We start from the raw sequence: 26032 nt of genomic DNA, 5'->3' as shown, positions 1-26032 counted from the left end.
TTAACTTAAATCTTTAAACAATATAAATACAAGTAACATATGGTAATAATAAATAAACCAATATAATAATAATAATAGATTTTATTTATAATGCGCTTTTCTAAAACTCAAAGCGCTACAAACAATAAAACAAGTTAGAAAAAACAGAATTACAAGAGTAATACAAAATAGTCATTAAAGTACACATCTTTAAAATACTAATCATAACAGTCTATGTAAGCAATTTTAAAAAGGTGTGTTTTTACACTTCTTAAATATAAAATAAAAATTCACATTTACATAATATCAAATAAAACAATATTGTATCAAACAATGTAATAATACTGGAGATTAATAGAGATTACTAAAGTAATCTAATCTCAACATGGCTCCAGATTCCCATGTTTTGTCTGCTTGAACCAGTCATGTAAGTTACCTGGGGCCTCATTTATAAAACTTTGCGTAGGATTTGCGTCAGAAGTGGCGTACGAATGAAACATAGGACGTGCGTACGCACAGAAATATTCGGATTTATAAAACCGTGCGCACGCACATCCTACGCATTTTTCCCTTAATAAATCACAACCAATTCTAAATATAGCGCAGCTTTTACGGCTTCATGTCACGCCCATAGTTGCCCATAAATAGTCCGTGAAACGCCCACAAGTTAATATTCATCGATTGCGAAAGCATGGTGAACACAGAGAGGAAATAAAAAAAACGTAACTTCACTCAATGTGAATTAGAAGTTATCGTGGCGAAGTGGAAAAGAGGAGAAAAATGTTGTTTGGAGGGCACAGTGTGGGCATTACTAATGCCAAAAAGGCACTTGAGTGGCAAATGGTTGCAGACGCCGTAAATGCTGTAGCCTCAGAACATCGGACTGTGGCCGAAATAAAAAAGAAATGGTCGGACATTTGCCTCATTTGCCAGCAAGTCTTTTGCTGTCTGAAGATGCGTTCACTCCGAATCCTTCCATTTTCCACATCTTCTAAGAGCGCAAGATCAGCCATTGTGCGTCATTACGCATTGTGATGGGGCATTTTATTTCCATCCATTTAATTGCATCCATTTAATTTTAATAGATTAAAATTGCGGTTATAATCTACTTGGAAATGGGAAATAGTTCAGCGCAAATGTAATTTCTAGCAGTTTTCTGAATGTTTGAGACATACGTCATACGTTATTTTATCTAAAATAAAACAAACTAATGGCATATGCATGAATACCATAATTCCGTAGCTGATGAAGACATTTTTACTAAAACAACTTTCCCCAGTGGACAAATTATCTATCTATCTATCTATCTATCTATCTATCTATCTATCTATCTATCTATCTATCTATCTATCTATCTATCTATCTATCTATCTATCTATCTATCTATCTATCTATCTATCTATCTATCTATCTATCTATCTATCTATCTATCTATCTATCTATCTATCTATCTATCTATCTATCTATCTATCTATCTATCTATCTATCTATCTATCTTTTGCATTTCTGTTGCAGATCGATTAAACGGGTGTTCGTGTAGGCTGTTATTTGTAAGACTTGCTTTGTGAAGCTTCGTTTTATTTATGAGAGGCAGTATTGCCATTTATTTTACACAACGGTCTACAGTTTCACACACCTTCACGTGTTTCTTCCATCTGCCGACGGTGTCGCCATTTCTCAATTCACCCGTTTTTGTGCGTACGCCTGGGTCAGAGCTTGCGTGAAGGACCGCACATTTTACCGTCAAGTTTGCTTTTTATAAATTCCAATTATTGCGTAGAGAGCGGCGTACGCCGCCTTTTGTGCGTACGCAACGTTTATAAATGAGGCCCCTGGTCATTGTACTATTTACGGCAGCGCTTAGCTTGGCGAGTTTGGTATTTCGTTCCCACTGCGTCTTAGCTACGCAGCGTTGAGTGAACCTATGAAAGAGAACATCTCTATTTACTGGTGTAACCTATGTTCTCTGAATAGGGAACGAGACACTGCGTTCAATGCCAAAATCCTCGCGCTGCCGACAAGCTTCCTTTTTCGCTAGAGAAATTTGAGGAGCAGATGCTGTGCTCCAAACCGTATAGTCCGCGCACGGCGGTTGGAGCGAGAGACCTTCCGTGTGTGCGCCTCATGACACCGAGATTTCCATTACACGAGAGTAGATGTTAAAACTTCATGCTGATTTGTACTCGGCTTTCGTCAAGATAAGCACCAACTAAGATGTAGCTTTACAGTAACCTATGCTTCTCCATCCATTTACACTTCTTTCCATCTGGGGACGTGAATCTCCTTCTGTCTGGTGTTCATAGCTACAGTGTATTGCGTATCAGTATTGTATCAGCACACACAACAGCTGCAACCACAGTGCGGTCCCCCCATAACAACCCTCTGGATTGAGCGGAGTAGGGAACATCTCTAGGGTCTTCAAGTGGGCACCTTCCGTCCTCAGTGTTTCGTCGACTAGCCCACGACACCTCAAGAGGGCTCGACAGTGACTCTGGCGTCCCAGAGTCACCCCCCTCCGTCCCCCACTCAACTCAGCCCAGCTTACTGACCTCTACTTCCCTCTTGCTGCTGAGACCTAACCACAATCTCTCCGCAACCCAACCATACGCGCCAACGCGTTTGACTTAGGCTGTCGAGCCCCACTGGTGCGTTAATATGCAGTTTCAGTGGCAACGGTTCCGTATGGCATACCACCTACCGCAAAACACAATATCTGCCCAACCACCCGTCATTCATGCAATATACACAGGAACGTAATGACTGTAAATACTATACAACCTATACAAATAAACCAGACTCTTCAAGTTTTCAAGAATTCTACGATGCGGCCTACGATTCATTCTAGCATGACGGCCTGTACACAGCCAGCTAGAATCTTTCCGTCTCAACCACAGCCAGTTGCTGCTCCTTTCTGCTGCTTCAGATAAGTTCTTTACTGTGCGACGCAACTCTTGGCCACTGAATCCGACGTCTCTGAGGAACCGGGTTGTAGAGTGTGCCACAAAACCTCGACAACCCACTTCCACTGGATAAACCTGGATTCTCCATCCTCGCTGTTCTGCTTCAGTGGCCAGCTGAGCATACCGCAGTTTCTTCCTCTCATATGCCTCATCTACCGCATCCTCCCATGGCACTGTTAACTCTATCAGTTGAACAATGCGTGCTGATCCAGACCACAAAACAATATCTGGTCGTAGGTTAGTGGTGGCAATCTCAGGTGGAAAAATAAGCCGTTGATCGAGATCAGCCAGCATCTTCCAGTCCCTAGCAGCTTCCAGTTGTTCTGGGCGAGAATTGGTGTTAGCACCTTTTCTTGGTGGTTGCTCGCCTGGGCGGAGGAATATTGTCTTCTGCGTGTAATGTTTTGCTAGAACAGGCGGCAACTTATTGGTCATACTACGCTTGCCTTCCAATGCTAAAGCCAAACATCGCAATACTTGGTCATGGCGCCAAGTAAACCGAACTTGGCTAAGAGCCAGCTTACATCCTGTCAAAATTGTGCCTTAATGTGGCAGGTGATGAACACAAAGGACAAGAGGGATCCTCTCCTACCCAGAGGTTTAGGTTCTGCGGTGATGGGAGAACATCATATGTTGACCTAATAAGGAAACTGATCCTACTCTCTTCTATTGACCAAAGGTCTTGATAGCCCATTTTGCGTTGTTCCACACTCTCCCATCTCATCCACTCTCCCTGCTTGGCCTGGGAAATGGCCTTTATACATCTCATCCCCTCCTCCTGCTTTCGCACCTCGTTGACTACCAGCTTCCTCCTTTGAGCTGGGCCTGCCTTGTGCCATTTAGGAGGAGCTAAACTGAGCCCAAAACCCCTCTTCCATGCTGTACCTGTCCCACGATATCCCCAATTTGAAGGTCAGCCTTTGCCTCTACTACAGATTTCTTTGCTGACCACTTTCTACCAGTTTTTACCACAGGGGCTGCCTCCCTTACACATTTGTCGCGTGACTCTGCTAAAGTCATTTCCAGTCTGACCTTGGCACACTTAAACTCCTAGGTTAAAGCAGAGACTGGCAGCTGCAATACTCCTTTACTATAAAGTCCCACTCTGCTGGGGCAGCGTGGAACTCCCAACCATTTCCTGATGTATGAACTTATTAACGCTTCCAGCTTATCCACTGTTGTCAAAGAAACCTCGTACACAGTCAGTGGCCACAGCAACCTTGGCAGTAGACCAAACTGAAAGCACCAGAGTTTTAGTTTGCCTGGTAGAGCACAGCTGTTTATGCTCTTCAACCCTTCCACTGCTTGTCTAACTTCTCCCACTCGAACTGTGTCCTTTAGATCCCCATCGTACCATCTCTCTAGACTCTTCACTGGCTTCTGAGAAACTGTTGGTATTGCCTCACCATTAATGAAGAATTTTTTATCTACTACCTTGCCTTTAATTATTTAGATGCTCCTTGATTTAGAGGGCTTAAATTGCATTCGTGCCCATTCAATATTATCTGTTAACTTCCCCAATAACCGATTAGTGCAGGCTACCGTTGTAGTCATGGTTGTCATGTCATCCATGTATGCTCTGATTGGTGGTAGTTGCATCCCAGAAGCCAAGCGCTCTCCTCCTCCTACCCATTTTGATGCCCTAATGATTACTTCCATTGCCATGGTAAAAGCCAGTGGAGAAATGGTGCATCCTGCCATTATTCCAACCTCTAAGCATTGCCATATAGTGCTGAATTCTGGAGTTGAGAAACTAAATTGCAAATCTCCAAAATAGGCTTTCACTAAATTTGTTATTGACATCGGTACCCTGAAAAAATCAAATGATGCCCAAAGAAGCTCATGTGGCACTGAACCATATGCATTAGCCAAATCCAGGAATGCCACGTGGAGCTCCTTCCTCTCCTTTTTAGCTGATTGAATTCGTTGCCAGATAACACTGATCTGTTCTAAGCATCCTGAGAATCCTGGAATGCCCGCTTTTTGAACTGAAGTGTCAATGAAGTATTTCTTTAATAGGTAGGTTGACAATCTCTGAACAATAATGCTTAAGAAAATCTTGCCTTCGACGTTTAATAGTGAAATAGGGCGAAACTGACTGATGCTTGTAGCATCTTTTTCTTTGGGTATAAAGACTCCCCCCTGCTTGGCGCCATGCTCTAGGTACAACCTGCTTTTCCCAAGCCACTTTTATCAATTTCCACAGAATTCGTAGAACTCCTGAAGCACTCTTGTACACTCTGTACGGAACTCCATTAGGCCCTGGAGATGATGAAGCTCTTGCCTTTCTCACAACCTGCTCTATCTCTTTCCACTTAGGTGCACAGACCTCCATTTGGTATTCTGGTGGATTGACAGGTGGGATGTCTGATGGAATAGACATGGGCTCATGCCTTTTTGCATCTGTATGCGTTTCCTCAGAATATCTCTCTAGCTCAACCCTAGATGCTTTTAAAGTGCCATTCTTCTCACTGATGAATAACGTCTTTACGAATTTGAATGGATCTTTATAGAAATTAGCCCTTGCACGCTCCTTCTTTTTGTGGCGTTTCCGTAGGCGCTCAGCTCTGCGTAATGTTGCAAGTTTATCTTTTATGGCCCTTTGTAAGAGATTGAGTCCCTCCTTCTGACTTTGTTCTGCTCTTTTCCATTGCTTCCTCAGCTGTCTCCTTTCTCTAACTAACCCTTCAATTTTCTGCTGCCGTCTAGACAATCCAGGAGTAGTTTGTACTTTTTCCTTCCTTTTTTCCACACCAAACCTCTCACTTCCATATGCGTAAATGATGTCCCCAAATTTATCCAGCTTCTTTTCAACTGTACCAGTTAATCTTTCCAATGCAAAGCATAGATCTGTGTTTACCGTGTCCCATGCAGTTTTCTCAAAAGCTCTTGGCCATCTAACTCCAGGCCTATGCCCGTTGAGGTTCTTTTCTCTCTTATGCTGGTTAGTCTGACCGGGTTCACCAGAATCAATGTGTTCATCACTAACTGTGCAAACCCTCCTCTCCTCTATGACAGGGGTGCTGATATTCTGCGAACTGTGGTTTGCTTCCTGTCGCTGGATTTCATTCGACTGACTTGACTGACTTTGTAAGAAGTACAGATCAATGCGAGGCCCTTGTCCCTTTCAGTCAGGAACTGAAATCAGGCACCAAAATTTTCGTTCTTATTCGGTCTGGTTACTACCGTTTACGTCGGAACCGGTTCCCTATTGGCACCGCGTTTCGGTACCCAACCCAGGTTAAAATACAAACAACGTGTTAACACCTATGGTTAACACGCTCCACAGCCCCACCCAGTGCATTCAATTATAAATGCGAGTTAGTGCTTGGGATTTAGCTTGGATTCACTTCATTTACGGCCAGCAAAGCAACATAGTGAAATTCGAATAATAATTACAGATCAAATGTTCCAATTTTCGTGCACACCTCTAGCAGCTATACTTGTAGAAAACCACTGATAACATAGAACTGACTCCCTTATGAAGCAGTTTTTCCCATTAATGTTGCTCGTTTATGAACTCTGCATCAGTGCCTTCATTAAAAAACATTATTGGACTACATTAAGTGATTATAATGACTCTGGGATTTGTTCAGTAGTGTTTCTATGATAACCAGTAAGTTATGCTGGGCTGCAATTAGCTGAAAATTCCTGGTCTGATTTTTGTGTATTTCACTAATTTAAATGCTGAATGATAGCCATTTGGGTTTGCTTTTTATAATGAATAATTTATTTAGCTAAATAATAATAATTACTTTTACGTTAGGTAGATGCATTTGGAAAACCATTTATATCAGGGGTCTCAAATTACCTGGGATTGGTATCCAGATAGTGTTCTCTGTCAGGGTCCAGTTGAACAGTTACAACACATACAGTACAGTTGTTGTTTCAATCATGAGTTTTGAGTTGAAGTTATTGTTACTGTGATTGATGCTTTTCGTAGTTTATCAAGAGTTTTTTTTTTATACCTAGCAGACACTTCTACTACTTTTTGTATTCCCCCCCCCCCCTCTAAAGATCAGATCAGACAGGTAGCAGTCGCATTAAGAGACCAGAAATGGTTGTCTTTGTTATGCTTAGAAGTCATTTAAATTTATAGACATTATGCGTCAGAGAAAGAAGCACACAGACATCGTTAGAATCTTGTTTGAATTTTTTTTTGTGGTAGCTCTGTATATTTCTATGGCATCACTTTTGAAGAGTAATTAGCTGGTGGAGTGGAAGGGTTAAGAGACTTGCTGTATTTTTGTGTAATTAAGGCGAGACACGGCAGGCAAAAACATTGGTTTTTTTTTTTTTCATTTCACTGGTCAATTTTGAGATTTTGGGCTATTTGTCTTCAATAGCATGTCTTCTTTCAGACTTGTGCTGAAAAAAAGTCCAAAATACACATTTAGGTCTTTATTTTACTACACTTTGTCCGTTTGCGCCTGTAGATTTCGCATAAATTCATCAAAAGTTGCCGTTCTAAATTATCCCGCTGCTCCGCGATCGCTGTCTGCACCCGATCATCACAGACACCGTTAGAAAGCTCTCTCTCCCTCCTGTACAATGCTGTCGGATCCAAATATGGTCATTTCCTGTTTATCAGCAACCAATCATGAAAGTAAAACAGGCGATTTAACTCGAAATGTGCAATCTCATTGGCTGATGCCCATTTCTGACAATGTGATTTGTTCAGAATCGTCACGTGACGCGCTCTGACGTTATATACATACATAACATTATATATACTATACTTTACACACTATATATACAAAACAATTACCTTGCACAACACATTTCAGTTTTTTTATAATATAATTACTATATAATACTAAACAAATCTGTAATTGTGGGATCCTAAAGTGGTTGTGAGTCCCCCAGGCAGATACATATTCACCTGTGTGATGGACGTTGTTGATGTGTTGTTTTGGATGTTATGATCGGTGATGGATGAAGCAATGATGAGTTTTGGATGTTAAACCGTGTGATACATTGATTTTACTTGTACCTGAAGCATATTTTGTCTGTAATTCATGGCTTTCAATAGAAATTAGTGGAATTTTGCCATACAAATCTTTAAAGGCCTTTTTCTCAAAATTAGTTTTTTCTCACACTCCTAGTGACGATTTTCCACTTCTGTTGCACCTACATACACCAAACTTTACAGTCCTATTCCTAACTATATTGTGAAGGTTTGTCCATAGGGATTTGTTGATATATCATTATTGGCCTGATTTATGACATTTTATGCCTAAAAATTGGGCGGAAATCAATTTTTTTAAGGCTATTGGCAATATTTTCTGATTTAAAGGGTAACAAAAGGAGGAGATATTCAGAATCCCCTCTGGTAATGTATTTTCATTGAATATATCAACAAAATGCAAAAATAATTTTGAACCTTGTTTTTTTTCATCTTCAAAAAACGTCACTTCAAAATATATGCAAATTAGTGCATATTTAATTAGATATAGCCTGATTAGCATATTTAAACATAAAATTACAGAAAACTTGCAATACATTTTTTTCTCCTATTCATGTGAGTAATCAATTGGTAAAGTTTCATGGTGATATCTGTAAGTTAAATTTTTTACCCTATTCCCTTGTAGTGTCTCGCCTTAAGAGAAAGTACACCGCCATCTTACTATGACGAAAGTGACTTGAACGCACCTGCGGTCGTAGATAAGACTTCCCTCCTCGTAAATACGAACTTCCCAAGAGGACTTGAACGCACCATAAAAACAAATATTCTGTTCACATGTAAGACATTTGTAAAGCCTTTTTGGTAAATGAAACTAAACAAATGAATGAAAATTAGCTTATAAATGCATATCTAAATTCACACCTACTTTGATGATCTACTTTGCGATAATTCTTTGTAGAACTTAAAACAAAAAAACAAAAAAGAGGCTGCAGCCAATGAGCAGCCGGCTGGGGCTGGCCTGCAGGACGACTCGACCTCCACGGGCAGTTTTTAATAACTACTCAGACAATAACTACTCAAGATTTTGCTTTAGTATAATTTTTGGGACAATTAGGGCCGGATTCGGGACAACAGCTTAGATTTCGGGAATTATGGAAGTAAAATAATGGCAAATGTTTTTGAAACAAAAAGCATGTTGAATTGTACTACTTGAAAAAAATATGCATTGCATTAACCCTGCTTGTATTTTAATGCATTGTATTTTTAGGGCTTGCATTTTAATGGGCTGAAATTTAGCATGGTTAAATATTTAAGCTGTTAATATTTAAATTCAAAACATTTCGAACACATTTTCATTAGTAAAATTTCAATAATCCTTATTTACCTTTCATATTTCACTCCCAAAATATTCAAACTGATTAAAAATACAACCTATAATATTCAACAGGCGGTTTTCGGCCAATTTTATTTCGCTTTGCAAATTCACTTCCACAAATTCAGTGGTTCAAATTCGACAGTAAATTCAACGTTGACATCCAGGAGCTGCAGGAAAAGCTGTAGATTACCAAGCATAATCTCCATCTGCTGTTAGTCGACCTCACCAGCAGGGGGGTGCAAGCGCGTTTTGTTGACGAAGACCGAGCAACAGTTAGAGCAAGTCATTCATTCATAAAAACCCATTTACAACAATGTAAATGTATCTGTGATTATTATATCATCTGTTTTATGTGAAATTCAGTGTCTTCACGATTACTTTTCCTGTGTAACCTATACATGCATCTTTCTCTACCGTGAACGAGATTATAATGTTAACCTTATATTGCAGCGATTGTGCTGCATGCAGTACTAGGGTTTCCCTCAATACTTCAGGATTCCCATGCTGGACATATAAAACGCTTAACAGAGCTTAATGGACTAATACAGTGATATAAAAGACCAAACTCGCAGGCAAGCAGAAGGACTCAAAATATGAACTTAACGCACAAAGTTTAATGCTCTGCGTTTCTTAGTAATACTGGCATAAAGTTGGCTTGACATTCGACATTCGCACATTTAGGAACCGTCTCTAAAGTTACATACGAGATTGGTATACACGTTTCTAACTTCAATAGCATTTGAAGAGAACGACTTACCGTTATAAAACCAACTGTAAAGTGTTCATGTAGGTGTCAGGCATAATGCGCAATTTATTGAAATAAATTGAAGTTTGCTATTGAAGTTAGAAACGTTTAGGCAGGGCTCAACATAAAAAAAAATCCCCACTGGCCCCAAGGGCCAGTAGATCAGAGTTTTACTGGCCCCTTCTATATTTTTACTGGCCCTGAAAGAAATAGAAGGAAAAGCATTTTTCCATTAAACTATTTATTGTATACATTAGGATTAATTTTATTTGTCCCCTCACAATGACAGTAAACTAATTATTACATTACATGAGTGATGAGTAATGTTACATAGGCTATATTTTCACTTCAAAATGGCGAAATTAGACACAAGTATATTAGTCTGCCTGATTATTTTTGTCATTCGTTTAACATTTATGACCTAAAAAACTGTCAATGAAGAATGCGCTGAATCTAATTATAACAAGACTGAAGCGAAATTTATGTAGCTTACACTTAATCACACATTTTTAGGGGGGCTAGGCAGAAGTTTAGGGGGGAATTTGATTACACTTTAGATAGCCGGGTATGCATTTTGCATTTTGGTCGGCTTTTGTTTGAAATTTCCGGCAAACGAAACAGTACATGCCCTCATCGCCTTTCTCCACCCAGGTGTACTGTGTTTTCCATGACACTAGGAATTAGGACTGGGCAATTTGGCCAAAAAATCATATCTCTGTATTTTTTGGTTAAATGGTGATATACGATATATATCTCGGTACTTTCTACGTTTTTCTATTTGGATAAAGAAAATCTGTTTTTTTTTTGTTTTGTTTTTTCACATCCCCTCTCAATGATATCCAAACAATATTGATATTGAAGGATATGGAAACAAATATAGGCAATGTAATGTAGGCTATGCAATATATTATGTGCCAAAAGGTGGTTAAAATCATATTACATTCTAACATTGTGACATTACAATCTAAAAACAAAAATAATGCTTTTGTTTTTAAAATGACTAAAGGCTAAACTAAAAATGAAAATAAAAACAAAAGCACAAACTAATTATTTTAGCCTGCATTTGATTACCCCATTAAAATGCTCACTTTCATAAAAACATACTTGTAGGTTTAAAATTCCACATACGGCACATTTATTGTCTCCAACAACAAATATTTTAGCAATATGTATATTTTAGTAAGAATTATTGCGCTACTATTTATTGGGCTCCGTCTGTTAGGCGCACGTGCTCGCGGCGGCGCTCATTAATGGAAGCTTGATTCACTTGCAGAGGGCTCGTCCTCTCCTTACAGTGAAATGGACATATTTTTTTGACTTTCTAACATTTCTAGATGGAACCTGTGAAATGCAAGTTAAGCACTGAGGAAAGCACCACGTCTCAAACGCATTAAACAGCGCAAGTATTTATCGTCAGTCAGTAACAGTATCTGTCAGAGTATCTGACAGGGCAAGCTGCTTTAAACTTGTTAACTACCAGTTATTTTGAAGCGCTTAATATAAGCTTGTGTCATGTTTAGGACGAATTGTACTTTGTTCTTTCATTGTAGGAGCTCACACTGCATATGTCGAGCCCTTGTTTAGGCCTATAGGACTACCAATGTTACTTTAGAGACGGTCCTAAATGTGCGAATGTCAAGCCAATTTTACATTTAGTCATTTAGCAGACGCTTTTATCCAAAGCGACTTACAGTTAAACTAACAATATAGGACAACAATATGAAAGTGCTATGACCCTTCCCAGTTTAATCTAATGCAGTACATGTATGTAGGCATACTTCCCCAATAAGGTGGGAGTTAAGCGTTTTGTCCTGATGGAAGGGGAATCCTTGAGTATGATGAGGTATTGAGGGAAACCGATTATAATCCCGATCATGGTAGAAAAAGCCGGTAACATGTAACATGTAACAGGCTACACAGGGAAAGTAATAATGAGGATAATGAATGAAACATAAACAGCTTTTGTGCCTTTATCATCTTTTCCACATATTAAGGCTACTGACCCAGATAATCATCACAAAAAACGTAATGCATGCTCAATTGTTGTAAATTAGTTTTTATGAATGAATGGCTTGCTCTAACTGTTGGTCGGTCTTCGTCAACATGCGCTTGCACCCCCTGCTGGTGATGTCGACTAACAGCAGATGGAGATTATGCTCGGTAATCTACTGCGCTTCCTGCAGTTCCTGGATGTCAACGTTGAATTTACTGTCGAATTTGAACCACTGAATTTGTGGAAGCGAATTTGCAAAGCGAAATAAAATGGACCGAAAACCGCATGTTGAATATTATAGGCTGTATTTTTAATCACTTTGAATATTTTGGAAATGAAATATGAAAGGTGAATATGGATTATTGAAATTTTACTAATGAAAATGTGTTTTAAATGTTTTGAATTTAAATATTCACAGCTTAAATATTCAACCATGCTAAATTTCAGCCCATAAAAATGCAAGCCCTAAAAATACAATGCATTAAAATACAAGCAGGGTTAATGCAATGCATTTTTTTTTTCAAGTAGTACAATTCAACATGCTTTTTGTTTCAAAAACATTTGGCATTATTTTACTCCCAAAGGGAATATCCTGAATTTTTCGGGACGTCTGGCTACCCTAAGGGCTAGCAATAAGATAATGTTCAACAGCGTGTTCATTTTTGAAGATAACTTTTGCATACTTGTGTAATGGTGATTAGATTCACAGTCGATTGCTACCTTGAATTTGTGAATGCAAGTACAGAAGGATGAACACGTCTGTTGTGTGATGCCCATCAATAGTCACTCTCTACTACTGCTTTAGCGTGTGCAGCAGCAGAAGCCTCCTCTAGGTCCTAGTGCCTGACCGGTAGAATGTTATATTTATTTAGTGGGGGCACTATTGTTATACTAATAACATGACAGTAGAATACACCAATAACTTGAAGTTACTAATGTTTCTGAATAAAGCAGAAATTGATGTCATAAATCACAAGCATTACACTTGTAAATTAAATAATTGTATACAGTTTATAAATCTGTAATAAAATTATCAAATGGATGATGAAAATAACTTTAATCCAAGGAGCTTTAAAATAATTTTAGAATTTTTATTTGAAGGTAAAGACTGCATCAACTGAAGTCATGCCACCCGCACTTCAAAAATTAAATCTATATCGGTATCGGGCAAAATGAGTTGAGAAATATCGGCAAAATACCAATAACATGCATCCCTTCTTGCGATACTTTGTTTTTCTGTGATATATATTGCAGCTGGCCCATACAGATCACTGATCAACTATGATCCCTATACTTGACGTCGCACATCCTGCGATGTGATCGCGATATCGATGCTAAAACGATGTATTGTGCAGCCCTAGTTATGGCTTTCTTTAATGGTTGTTTTGTCTCAATTTAAATAATTTTATATTTTGCAATAGTATAATTTTCCCTCTTCTTGAAAATCACTGATTTTTTTTTTTACTTTTTAGTATTCTTAACTCTCAGTATTTAATTTCCTTATCTCGGATACTCTGCCTCTCTCGCGTGCGTGCATGATCTCGGACACTCGGCCTCTCTCTCTCTCTCTCGCGCGCGCGCGACCTCGGACACTCGGTCTCTCTCGCGCACAATCTCGGACACACTCGGTGTGTCGCTCTCTTGCTCGCGATCTCGGACACACTCGGTCTCGCTCGCGATCTTGGACACACTCGGTCTCTTTCGCGTGTGATCTCGGACACACTCGGCCTCTCGCGATCTCGTATGGGATTAGATTTCGGTCACAATTCTTCGCGCGCAAGATCACATTTTGAGCGCCCAAAAGGGCATTTCGAACATGCGTGAACTGACTTTTGCGGAGAAATGTTTGTCTCGCAGATAATAAAATATTTTGAGCGAATGAAAATCAATTTTGCATTTAAAATAAGTATTAGGATGTGCGCAGACGTTCTCTTTCGCATGTGCAAAGTTTCACTTTCTTGCTCCTTTCATACCAGCCGTAAGCGCTCTCTAAGCGCAGACGGCTCGCTTGCTCAACACAAACCAGCGTTATAAAATGCCATAATTCCAGCCTCCATCTCGAGATGTGTCCATCTCACTCTGTCTCTCTCTCGCGTGTGTGATCTCGGACACACTCGCTCTCTTTCTCTCTCTCTCTCTCTCTCTCGCTCACGATATCTCGGACATACTCTGTCTCTCTCTATCTCTCGCTCGCGATATCTCGGACATACTCACATTCTCTCTCTCTCTCTCTCTCTCTCTCTCTCTCTCTCTCTCTCTCTCTCTCTCTCTCTCTCGCGCGATATCTCGGACATACTCACACTCTCTCTCTCTCTCTCTCTCTCTCTCAAAATTAATGGGAATTTAAGGGAATTAACAGGAATTAATGGGAATAAACGCGAATAAAGTGGGAATTTTCATAGTTGAGGGTTGGCTCTTCATAGGGAACTTAAATATAGTTGAGCAAAGTATATTTTAGCATAATCTTGACTAAAACAAACAGATGCCATTCAAATACACTTGAATATCCATGCTATTATAATGCTATTATAAATTCCCCCCTAGCGCTGTATGACAGATTTAGCGCTTTTATTTCTAAATATTAACAAACTTGCTTACCATGTCATAAACTATCTTCTATTCCGATTCTCAAATATGTGTAAGTGAGTTTGTTTTGTATTTGTAGTTTAAAAAACCTTTATAAGTTATCTTGATCTTGATAATATTTAACCGAATATTCCTGTTTTTGTTCTTCCATGAAACAAGTGATTGTTCAGTAAAATAATTAAAACTTGTTCTGTTCTACTTACAAATAAATCTGTTGAAATATCTGTTGAAAACATTTTGCATGGATGTTTTCTTATGACTTCTGTTTATATTTATGCTTGCATATGATACAATGATCGATTACATTACAATGAATTCCCAGTTAGTTTCCCTAAATTCCCATTACTCCCATGGAAAGTTTCTAATATGGAATATTTCCAGAATTCCCCAGCTTAACTTCCCATGGAAATTTACCGGAAACTTTCCGGAAATTTACCGGAAATGTTCCACCCCTTTGCAACCCTATCTCGGACACACTCGGTCTCTCTCGCACTCGCTTGCGGAGTTTGCTTTGCTTTTGTCCAGTCCGGCGGCTCATAGATCTGCTCCGCTCCGTGCTCAACTTTTTTTTATTTATTCTCAAATGTTCCGCCCCTTTGCAACCCTATCTCGGACACACTCGGTCTCTCTCGCACTCGCTTGCGGAGTTCGCTTTGCTTTTGTCCAGTCCGGCGGCTCATAGATCTGCTCCGCTCCGTGCTCAACTTTTTTTTATTTATTCTCAAATATCTCAGCGAATTATTGACTGGCGTTATAATCGCGCGACACAACAAATCGATAATGAAATTCGTTGCCAACTATTTTAATAATCGATTTCTTCTTCTTCTTACAACTTTTGAATACATTTGCCTATTGTAATGACACTGGTCTTAATAGATTCCTTGGGTTATGCCGAAAACATGGATACCAATTGCTATCTTAATTTTCTTATAAAGCCTACTTTTTCAATCTTCTCCTTGACCGATTGTCCGATTTTCACCAAAATCAAATCGTATCATCTCCAAACCGTGCTGACTAAAAGTTAGGGATTTTGTGTCGATAGACAAAACTGTTTTTGTATACCGCAGCAGCAAATTTGAGGCATGATGCCAGAATGACTATTCAGGCTTTATCTCTGCAATGCCTTGATATATTGACACCAAACTTTGTATGTGTCATTGTCATCTCACTCTGACCACACCACATCAATTTTGTATGTGCGCCATCTATTGGTCGAAAGTAATAATTTATTAAGTTATATTTTTAGTTACTGCTGCAGTTGGTCTGACACTCCCAGCCTTGTCGGTATGTCTTATTGTCTTCTTGCGCTTGGCCCTGATAATTGCTGCCTGCAGCTATATTTATTATTATTATTTTGTTAACGCCTTTCAAAACCCCATAAATTATATTAACAGCACATGCAAACTCACAATTAGGCATCCGGAAGCCATTCTAGTGCACTGACTACTCTAATTACTTGGCTTTACGTGCTAAAGACCCCACCTGTGACCTGATTTAAAAAATAAAAAAAAGCACAGACCACATAGTGAACGCTGCTGCTCATTAACACAGCTCGGCAATTACAAAACTGAAATCTCACATCTGATGCATTTCAAAGCACTCATAGTCGTCACTCGGGTAAGACAGCACAATGTCAAGCTGTTAGGAAAGTGCCACACTGCAAACTAGGTCATTTTGGTTTATCTATTTTGGAGAAAACATGCATGTCATCTATTAGTAGTATTACCCAGGGATTTCAAAGATATTGGCCATTAACTTGGATCTGAATACTTTCTCAAGTGCAGTAATGCAACTGTCAGCAGGTGTTTGAGACAACACCTTTGCTCCATAAACGGTTTCAGTTCCCATTTTCATCATATACTAAACATTTGGGCTAGACACCTTTTATCTTTACTTCTTGCCAAGGCTTGTTGCTCGTGTGCGTGTTTGGTAAAGCTAGAGCAGGGGTGCCAGGGAGGTTGCGCAACATTTATTGTGGCATTTTATTTTAAAGCTCAACTGCTGCTCAGCCCCTTGCACAAAGTGAACGTCAACATGTGTGTTGATTTTTGTTTTTTGTTTAATGTATCTGAAGTTCATCCAGTCCATCTGGCAGTCAATTTTCTGTAACAAGTACACATCAAGAAGGCACACTCTCAATGCAAAGGTCACGGGAGTGACAAGATGTTAATTCAATAAAAGCGACCAGGATGGGCGCTCTGCATGGCTGCATTTTTTTTCTTCTTCCTAGTGCTGAGCTTCGTACTGGTTTTAAACTTGTTGTGTGTCATTAGCGTGGAGGTTGTTTGACAAATATGGCTTTGGAAGAAGAAATATCTCACAACCACTTCACCGCCTACATTAGAGCAGGGTGGTGTTTCTTTCCCAATGTATTTAAGTTTCCCTAAAGTCATTTGGAATCTTTCCTTTTCCAGTCTCGCTTTACTTTGTGGGTCTGTTGTTGGTAGTATTTTCCCACCTTCTCTGCGACTGACAGCATGGAATAATTTCTAAATGAAGGCTGGGCCAACGAAGGTTTTTGGGAGTGGCTCAGCATGATGGGCACAAGGGTTCAGTCTTTTTTCTCTGACCGGTACAAAAGCCAGGCTGGGAAAGAGGAGAAATGGAAAAGGGGAACAGGGAAGGCAAGCGGAAGAGAGAATGCTGTTGTATGGAAAGTTTTTCACATCAGATTGTTAGCTAGCAATTTCAGAATTCTTGCAACTGAACTGCAGGAATGTGCATTGTGTGCCTCGGACCGTTTTGCTGAATGGTTTAGAATTGCATTATTTTTACTTATCTTTCTACTTGTCTTTGCATTCGGCTGGTGTCTGGACTGTATGCCAGGACTGGAATGCCTGGAATTAGATTAATTTCAATCTTTGGTTAGGGTCTGTAGAGATGAACTCTTATAACAAACACTCACGCACTTGTACTTGTAAAAATTCCTGTACAATTACAGACTTGTTGAGTGGCATTCCAGGCGACTAGGAGAGCATCCCATGACGCAGATTCCAAAACATGCCTGTCCTGTTTAACCCTCTTGGGTCTGAGGTGTTTTCTGGGCCCTGGAGGTGTTCTGACATGCTCTGACATGTGCTTATTTCTGTCACTTGTGACATTTTCATGGCTAAAATCTGATTACACTGTATTCAGCACAAACTCTGCTAGAATAATGTGTCAACAGCATGTGTATGTAAAAGTTTGTAGTTTTGAGAATGACGTTTATGTATGGTTTGTGAAAAAAAACAAAAAAGATTGTCACTGAAATAAGCTCATGAAACCCATACAGTTTTCAAAAGTCTTGTGAAGAAATAATCAGTGTCACGTAGCCTAGCATATTTGATTCAAAACTATGTGAAAATCGTCCTGCATACTCGTTCAGATAAAACAATAAATGGATTTAAAATTTGTAAGAAATGTTTTGTGCAAGAAAGCTTTATGCGAGGATGCGTGAATCATCATGAATGTTGATGCGTTCCACACCTGAGAAAGACAAAGACCCTCCCATAATGGCCCTATCAGGTGCTACCAGGCCCTATCATTATGAGGAACCTTGCACAAAGAATGAGGAGAAATAAAAAAAAATGTTTTTTTGATTGTTTGGATTTATTTACAACATAACATAATCCAAAGATACACAACAAATGACAAAAAAGCACATTATTGAACACACTGATCTAAAGACAGAGACATGAACACACCTTTGTGCCATTGAAACATACTACATGATTTTTCAATTTACCATGTTCATGTACAGAGATTCATGTGAATGTTGAAGTCAGCAGGACTCATCAGTGGCATCTGATCCCTGTAAAACCTTTTTTTTTTTTGATTTTTCTAGTTTAAAATGTACAATATATATAAATGAACACCAGGTTTGCTGTGCCTTGTAGGCATATACTTGTAGGGCTGCATAAAATAATTATAGCCTGTAGCACACGGCCTATAAATGGTTAAAAAGGAACACTTCAGTAAGGCTACACTAGAGAAAAATGTATGGATTATCATGTTACTTCAAATGTTTCCATTCCTTATGACGTTTTGAAATGAGATTGGAGTAAACACATGAAGCCTAATGTTTGGCGCATTTTGCTTTTCAAACCCACAGCGCGAGTGAAAAACTCACAGCGCATGCAGAGAACATTTACTGAAACGATCGAGCCGCTCCAAACTATGAAACATTATTGTAACCACATTATACATGTCTACGTTTGAGCAGATGCCCACAAACACAGTATTTAACCGTAAACCCTGGTCTTAACACTCTAATATTCAGCATATTAGAGTAAACACTCATACTAGCCTACTTTTAGGCTATATCATCGTGTTTTATTATCGAACATAAAAACATCATCGTGTCGTACTTGTATACAAGTTGAGCATTGAAATGTTGCCTACCTATCTAAAGTTTATATTTCAACATGTTTCTATAGATATATATACACTAGGGCTGGGGTAAACGATTATTAACTAAACGATTAGTTGGGCGATTATTTTATCGATTAGTCGACTAATCTAGCGACTAATTTTTCTGCTGCTCGAATAATAAAAAAACATTGTATCTCAAATAAATACTAACTAGTGTATTGAATCATGATACTATAAGCTGGCTAACGTTAGTCTAATGTTATGTATTTGAACGCCGTCATTAGAACTCTATAACCACCAAAAACGCGTTAATTTTTTTACAAACATTTTTTATCATAGGGAATGTTTCAATACTATCAGCTTACGAGGGAAACGTAGGCGGAGTTAGTGGTGCTTCGGAGGCTGCTACTGCTGGAGGTGATTCGGGAGAGGTCTGTGCCCCTTTACCGATCAGAGATGACGCACAAAAATGACGCGTTGGGTGGGCAAGACCGGCAAGACCCCATTTCGCTTGGCTGTGTGCACGGCTTCTTTTGTAACAGCGCGCAACAGAGGATGAACGGCTTCAAGCCGAATCTGCCCGAGCATGTACATCTCACCGCACCGGCACCCAGTTTGTGCGTTTAAATGGCAACGTTTTTTTTTGTTAAGGGTTTGTTTACGGTGTGTGATTAATTTAATGGAAAGCACATTCACTTTTAGTTGTGTCTTCGTCCTCCATTCTGCAATGTTTCGGTCTCCCACGTGTGGTGGCGAGCTGTACCGCCGGAAACGGTGCAAAAAATAAATAAACAAGTGTCGACGCAAAAATATGGTGTCGACGTAATTTTGACGTCGAAGCGTCGACATCATCGACGCGCCGCTACAGCACTAATATACACATACATTTTAGTCTGGCACCAGTTTAATTAGTAGCTACAATATAATTTATGCAACAATAACATGCTTTCTAACATGAGTGGAAATTTCTCAAAAATCTTAACTTAATATTACCTTAATTTTTTTTCTCATCTTCAAATCACGTTGTTCTAATTCTTCTGAGGTATCCCTCGTGTGGGTGTGGTCACATTAGAGCTAATGAGGAAGCCTTTGAGAAACTGTATCTCGTTGCTTTCATAAGGATTACTTAAACAGAGAATACTTGTTTTTGATATGATTTACACCATTTAAAGTCCCTGTAAAGGCAATTCTAAAAAAAAATTCTAAACGCATTATAAATGTTAGAAATGTATTGCTAAAACATATTACAAAGTCTGTGAACTGTAAAGTACTGAATTGGGGAGTTAGACCGTTAAACAGGTTTTCACCATTGCTGTGTTCCGGAATTTTTTGGTGGGGCTAAACTGTGGGCTCGATGACACACTGGAGCCCCTGAGCTCCTGGACACGCCCTTACTTGATGACACACTGGAGCCCCTGAGGCTGGACCCTCCCCTAACAATATAAATAGAGCACATTCCCGTCAGTTTGCCGCTCAATCGCGAGTTACTGTCAGTACTATTAGTTACTACAGCCTGCAGTTTGCTAGCTAGCTATGCCTTCGTCAAGGAAATGCATACTACCTGGATGCGATCACGTACAAAACAGATCGGTGTCCTTATTTAAATTTCCGTAAAACGATCACATCAAGAAGAGGTGGATTCATTTTGTGAAGAGCCACCTTGATGGAGGTGCTTCATCCACCCGTCGCGTAGACAACTGGTGCCATCATCGGCAGTGCATGCCCACCAATGAGTGTAAGTTGTCTTGTGTGCTTATGTTATAATTATAGTAAGTAGTCCACAGTAACTCTACTAAATTCTTGCGACGACAGCTTTCCCGCGAGTGGGCGTGGTTTCAGCGCAGCCAGTGGATATAAGCGTTTGAGAGCAGAGACTACTGCGCATTTTTTCAAGATTTTGATAGCTTATTTTATGTACTTGCTGGCTTTTTTTTATCATTCAAATTTGGCTGGGTGGCTAATAACAAATTTTTCTGTTGTGACAAACTCAGAATACATACTTAATTTTGACTTTGCAGGGACTTTAAAAACAGAGACTTCAAGCTTTGTAAAGACATATGTCTCAAGTCTGTGTGACAAACATTCGCTGAGATACTGATCATTTTCTGTCGCGTTTCAGAATGAACTTCACATTGAGGGAGAAGGCGTTGCATCATGTTTTTTTTCTTTATTTTACGAAAAACACAATATTTTGTTTTTATTATGTGTACACAAATAAAAGAAGACATTTAACAGTTTTGAATGATATATAACACTTCCCTGTATGACAAAAATAAAAAAAATAGTTATTTGAGTCTCTTTTGCACTGATAAAAAGCAAGCCGACCCCAGAGGGTTAAGAAAGGCATAAATGCACTGCAAATTTGATTTGCTTGTACTAATTATATTCTTCAGAAAAAATGCAATGTTTAAAAAGACAGCCCCAGTAATCTCAAGACAACACAGTCCCAGCTGTTTTATTTCAGTCGTAACATCTGCTGTGACCGAAGTTGGGAATGATTTAGATCTTGAGGAATGTGCTAAATTTGTACAAAGTACTAATCCTCTTTACCAAGTATTGAAGCATCTTTACGGACTACCAATTTCTCTGACACAGTTGCGGTGATTTAAAGCCCATTGATGCTTCCTGTATTTATAAAGTAGTCTGCTTAATAATAATTAGTGGTGGACTTTTTTTTGTCGACGCGAGAGTAGTAGCCACCCCGAGTGTGTCATGAAGCGCAGTGAAATGCAGCGATCTATGTGCGTTTCCTGATGGATCGAGGTTATTCCTTAACTTCATTTTATACGTGCAATTCACACGAGCTCTAAGCGCGTGCGAGACTGCTGCAAGTATGTGCTATAGCTATTAATGTCGTGAAAAATACATAGAGGACACTGACAACGCGCTGACAGCCAGGACCAAGAAGGTAACATTTAATATAGTCTCAACTTTCAAATTTGGTCAGTCAAAGAAAATTAAACCATAAATAGGCCTACTATTTTGTGGCTCTTTAAAGTGTTCCTGACAGATTACACTTTTTTTTTCTTTAAGCTAGGCCTATTTTCAAGGCTTCAAGGTTTTATTGAATGCTACCTCTGACTAAGAATTCATTACTTTGCACTTGTATAGTCTTTTATTTTGGAATTTTAAGAGCAATAAACATATATTGCAATAAACATACATTGCAATGTTAAGGAATTCATGTTTTTTTCATTCAGATATGTAAATCAACATGTATAAATTGCTATTAGTCAATTAATGAGGAGATAATCGAATCAAATCGAATCAGGCTGGAAAAATTAATCGTTAGATTAATCGATGCACCGAAAAAATAATCGCCAGATTAATCGTTTTAAAAATAATCGTTTATCCCAGCCCTAATTGATTAATTGACTGATCGTTTATGGGGAAATTTATATAATTTGTAATCCATAATGTTATTGCTAATTAAATTAACAGTCACACTTATATACTTTTTTGAAATGTTACAAGAGAAAAATAGCACATTTTTATCAGTGAATTGGACTGAACGGCTGCTGCCGATAATCTAAAAAATGGCCAAATATGAGACTGGCAGACAATTAGTATATCACTAATAATTATATGTAGCAGGCAACAAAGCCATATCCACTGCAAAATATATAGTGGGCCAAACCTGACTGCAAGTTCACACCCATTTAATTAGTGGTCGACCGATATATCGCCATGGCCGATATATCGGCCGATATTTGGCTTTTTTAAAATATCGGCATCGGCCGATAAGTTTTTCTGATTGGCCGATGTGTTGGAAGCGGGACTTTTATTTTGACGGCGCTGCGGCCTTTTATTTTGACGGGCGGCGCTGAGAACACCAGCACCTGAGAAGAGAACGGCAGCGCCTGAGCACACAGCGCTCACTCACATTCTCCGTCTTCATTAGTTTACAATCTCTCAGTCAGATCTAATACTTTGTTAGACAGAACCGGTGGCTACAGAACTGGTCAAAGAAAGTAAATGGTATGCAAAAAAGTAATATGTTTGCCTTTATATTATTTGTAACCGAAAAGGCAAACAATCAGCCTAAAATACTTTCTCGTTTACCGTCAACATACAGCAAATGCACATCTACATAATTTAAACAAATCTCTGAATATCTAATAAACATGTAATTTCACAAACCTCGCAGATTTAATCGAATCCAGCTGTGATATCTTGTGAAGTGTGCATTTGTAGCCTGCATAAACGTGTTCCTGCGAGTGACGGTCCGTGCGCAGTGAGTGAATGCGAACAGAAGATCAGCTTCACAGGAGACGCGATCGAAACACTTTAAATCCTTCATTTTAAAATATGCTGTGCTATATCCAGTGGCCCACTGTCATATTCATGTCATTTTCACTGTGTACTGTATGTAAAATTAGCGTTACCTTGTCAAAAGTCAGAGTAAAAAAAGTCTTTATTTGAAAAAATATGATTATCAGTGATTACTGATTAATTACCAGATTACTGAGTGCCCTGTTACAGTGTTTACTTCCTTTTTATTCACATATTCATATATTTTTAAACAATTACTTTATTTGTGAAAAATTCTGTAATAGGATTGCAGATTCAAGAAGTTGCCATCTAAAGTATAGGGCCTAAGCATGTTTATTTTAAAGATTTTTAAATATTTATTAAATTGATCAAATTTATTAAATATTGATTTATATAAATATAAAGTGTGTATGTTTATATATATATATATATATATGTATGTATATATGTGTGTGTGTGTATATATATATATATATATATCGGCCATCGTCCACCCTGCTTTCTAAGATATCGGCATCGGCCATCAAAAAACCCATATCGGTCGACCACTACATTTAATCCTGCACGTTTCACGAGTAGCATGCTCATGCTTGTTGAAGAAACAGAAATGTTGGCCCCCTCCTGTAGTTAGTCGTCCAGAGGTTGATGGGACATCAGCATTTGTCATGAGTCATACTCTAATTAACCCAGTTGGTAATACAGGGAATGCCCCTCCCTTTATACTCATCATCATTTTATTAATAGCTAGCCTCCAGCCTCCGGATATACCCCACTTCCCATGACTCCAGAACAGGTGATACGTCTGCCCCTGCTCTTCCGTCTTTTTGCCCCTGACTCTATCAAACTGACTTTGAGTTAGACCTCAGGCACGACTCACTTTTTGTATGGACTGGCCATCTGTTGACTTATGTGTGTATTTTGGAATTTTAAATATTCTGGTGAGACCAGGTTGAGAATCAGAGCCTTTGTAAATTGACCAGCATTTGCTGATGTTTCTGGAGAATAGTTTGTGTGATGGACTGAGCTGCACTGTTGTTGATATGCTTTACAATGACTTGTTAATCAGTCATTGGTTGTTAGATATTGCCATCTTCACTCTCTGCGGTACAGAGCTTTGCTTTTTCACATGTACACTTTGCTCATTTGCTTCTCTCAGCTTCAGTTACTGGAGTATTTATGAAATAGACACATGATCAGGGCAGAGGCGGCGGTTCAGGACAGCTGCCGTGCAGCGTTATCGCTGTGCAACTATTGTCGGTTTGTTTGATGTTGGTATTCAGGGGACGGGAGGGGGAGGGGGAGAGGGAGAGGGACGGTGGTGGGGGTGCACGCTGGTAAATGACCAGGGGAGTAGTTTGGACCACCATGGGTTTTTTTCCCCACATATATAGACTATTGCAATGCAGTGCTGTTCCACATTTTGCATGAACATTTACATGGGTGTCTCCATAGCACTCTAATGCATATCCTCTATTGCTTTCCAAAAATATCACAAAGAATGTAAGTGTTTGGTCCATTTACTGTTTAGATGAGTGTGTTAATTTGATTGTAGCTGGGATGCCAGCAAAACAAGTCATGTACTTTCTTGGTTTTATTTTAAGAAGTTTAAACCCATCCTTTTTGTTCATCAGATTTTTTGTTTGTAATGGCTCAATATAACACTTCTGTAGTGCTCACATAAGTCATAATGTGCCTAATTATCACATTTACATTTATTCATTTGGCAGATGCTTTTATCCAAAGCGACTCACAAATGAGGAATACAAGCGACTCATTGTAGAGAGGCAATAAACATGAGAAGTGCAGGTAATACAAAGATTCAGTCATAGTTTATAATAGTGCAAGGTAGAATTTTTTTTTTTTCAGGATGCAGTTGAGCACTAACGGAAGAGATGGGTTTTTAGCTGTTTCTTGAATATTGTCAGAGATTCGGCGTTCCGGTTAGGCATGCCGAATCACTGTTCCTGCTAACCATATCATTGAATAATTACAGGTGAGATTAAAAATAGCTCATATTCAGATGGTTTGACAGGTATGACAGGACTGATGCTTGCTTTGGGTGTGTCTGAAAAAAAAAAAAACAAAAAAAAAAAGAGCAGGCAATATCCAGAGGATGGAAGGCATTAAGGCATGTCTAAATCTGATGTTTGTTTAGCATCCTGGGTGCATCCGAATATAAAAAAAAAAAAAAACAGTTTGTGAAACTTCTGTTTTTCCCACAGAATTTTGTAGGACTAAGGTGGGTGGACCTAAGCCATATCGCAATTTAACATTAATTTTTTGATTAACAGATGCATTGAAGCAAGAAAAGCTCTTCTTATCAATGTTGAAAATGGTTGTTTAATATTTTTGTGGAAACCATGGTACATTATTTCAGGATTATTTGATAAATAGAAAGTTTTCTCTTTTTTTTAAATGTATTTTTTCGTTAGATTTTTTTTATTATTATAAGTATATTGACTGTAATTTTTGATCAATCTATTGCATCCTTGCAGAGCAAAAGTATACATTTCTTCATAAAAAAAAATCTCCGAACTTTTGTACTGTACCTTCTCACCTATAACACTGTCTGTTTAGCTATTAACTGAATAGGCCAGGCTGCTTTCAGTATAATACATGCTCTGCATGATGATGAGCTGAACGATGCATTTTTAAGCAAAGTCATTTTATTTTCCTGGTCTGCAGATGCTGTTTAGGAATTCTTGAAAGAAATCACCAGAACTGGTATTCATTTTCTCCTGTTGATCATTATGAGCCGGTGCAATTTAGAGCTTAAAATGTCTTTATTTTTAATTTAATTTTTAATTTACATTTACATAACTGGCTTCCTCTGAAAAAAAAACACACTCACATCCAGGCTTGATGT

General features: G+C 38.8%; 1 protein-coding gene across 1 annotated transcript in view; it reads left to right on the top strand.

Annotated features, from left to right (window-relative positions):
* The window catches only part of atp2b4 (ATPase plasma membrane Ca2+ transporting 4), a 161289-nt gene that overhangs the window by 27230 nt on the left and 108027 nt on the right, over window positions 1-26032 (top strand).

Source organism: Siphateles boraxobius, unplaced genomic scaffold (genome assembly GCF_051911475.1).
Source record: "Siphateles boraxobius isolate OS27281-9 unplaced genomic scaffold, OSU_SipBor_1 5, whole genome shotgun sequence".
NCBI classification, from domain to species: Eukaryota; Metazoa; Chordata; class Actinopteri; order Cypriniformes; family Leuciscidae; genus Siphateles; species Siphateles boraxobius.
This window is presented reverse-complemented; position numbering and strand designations above follow the sequence as displayed.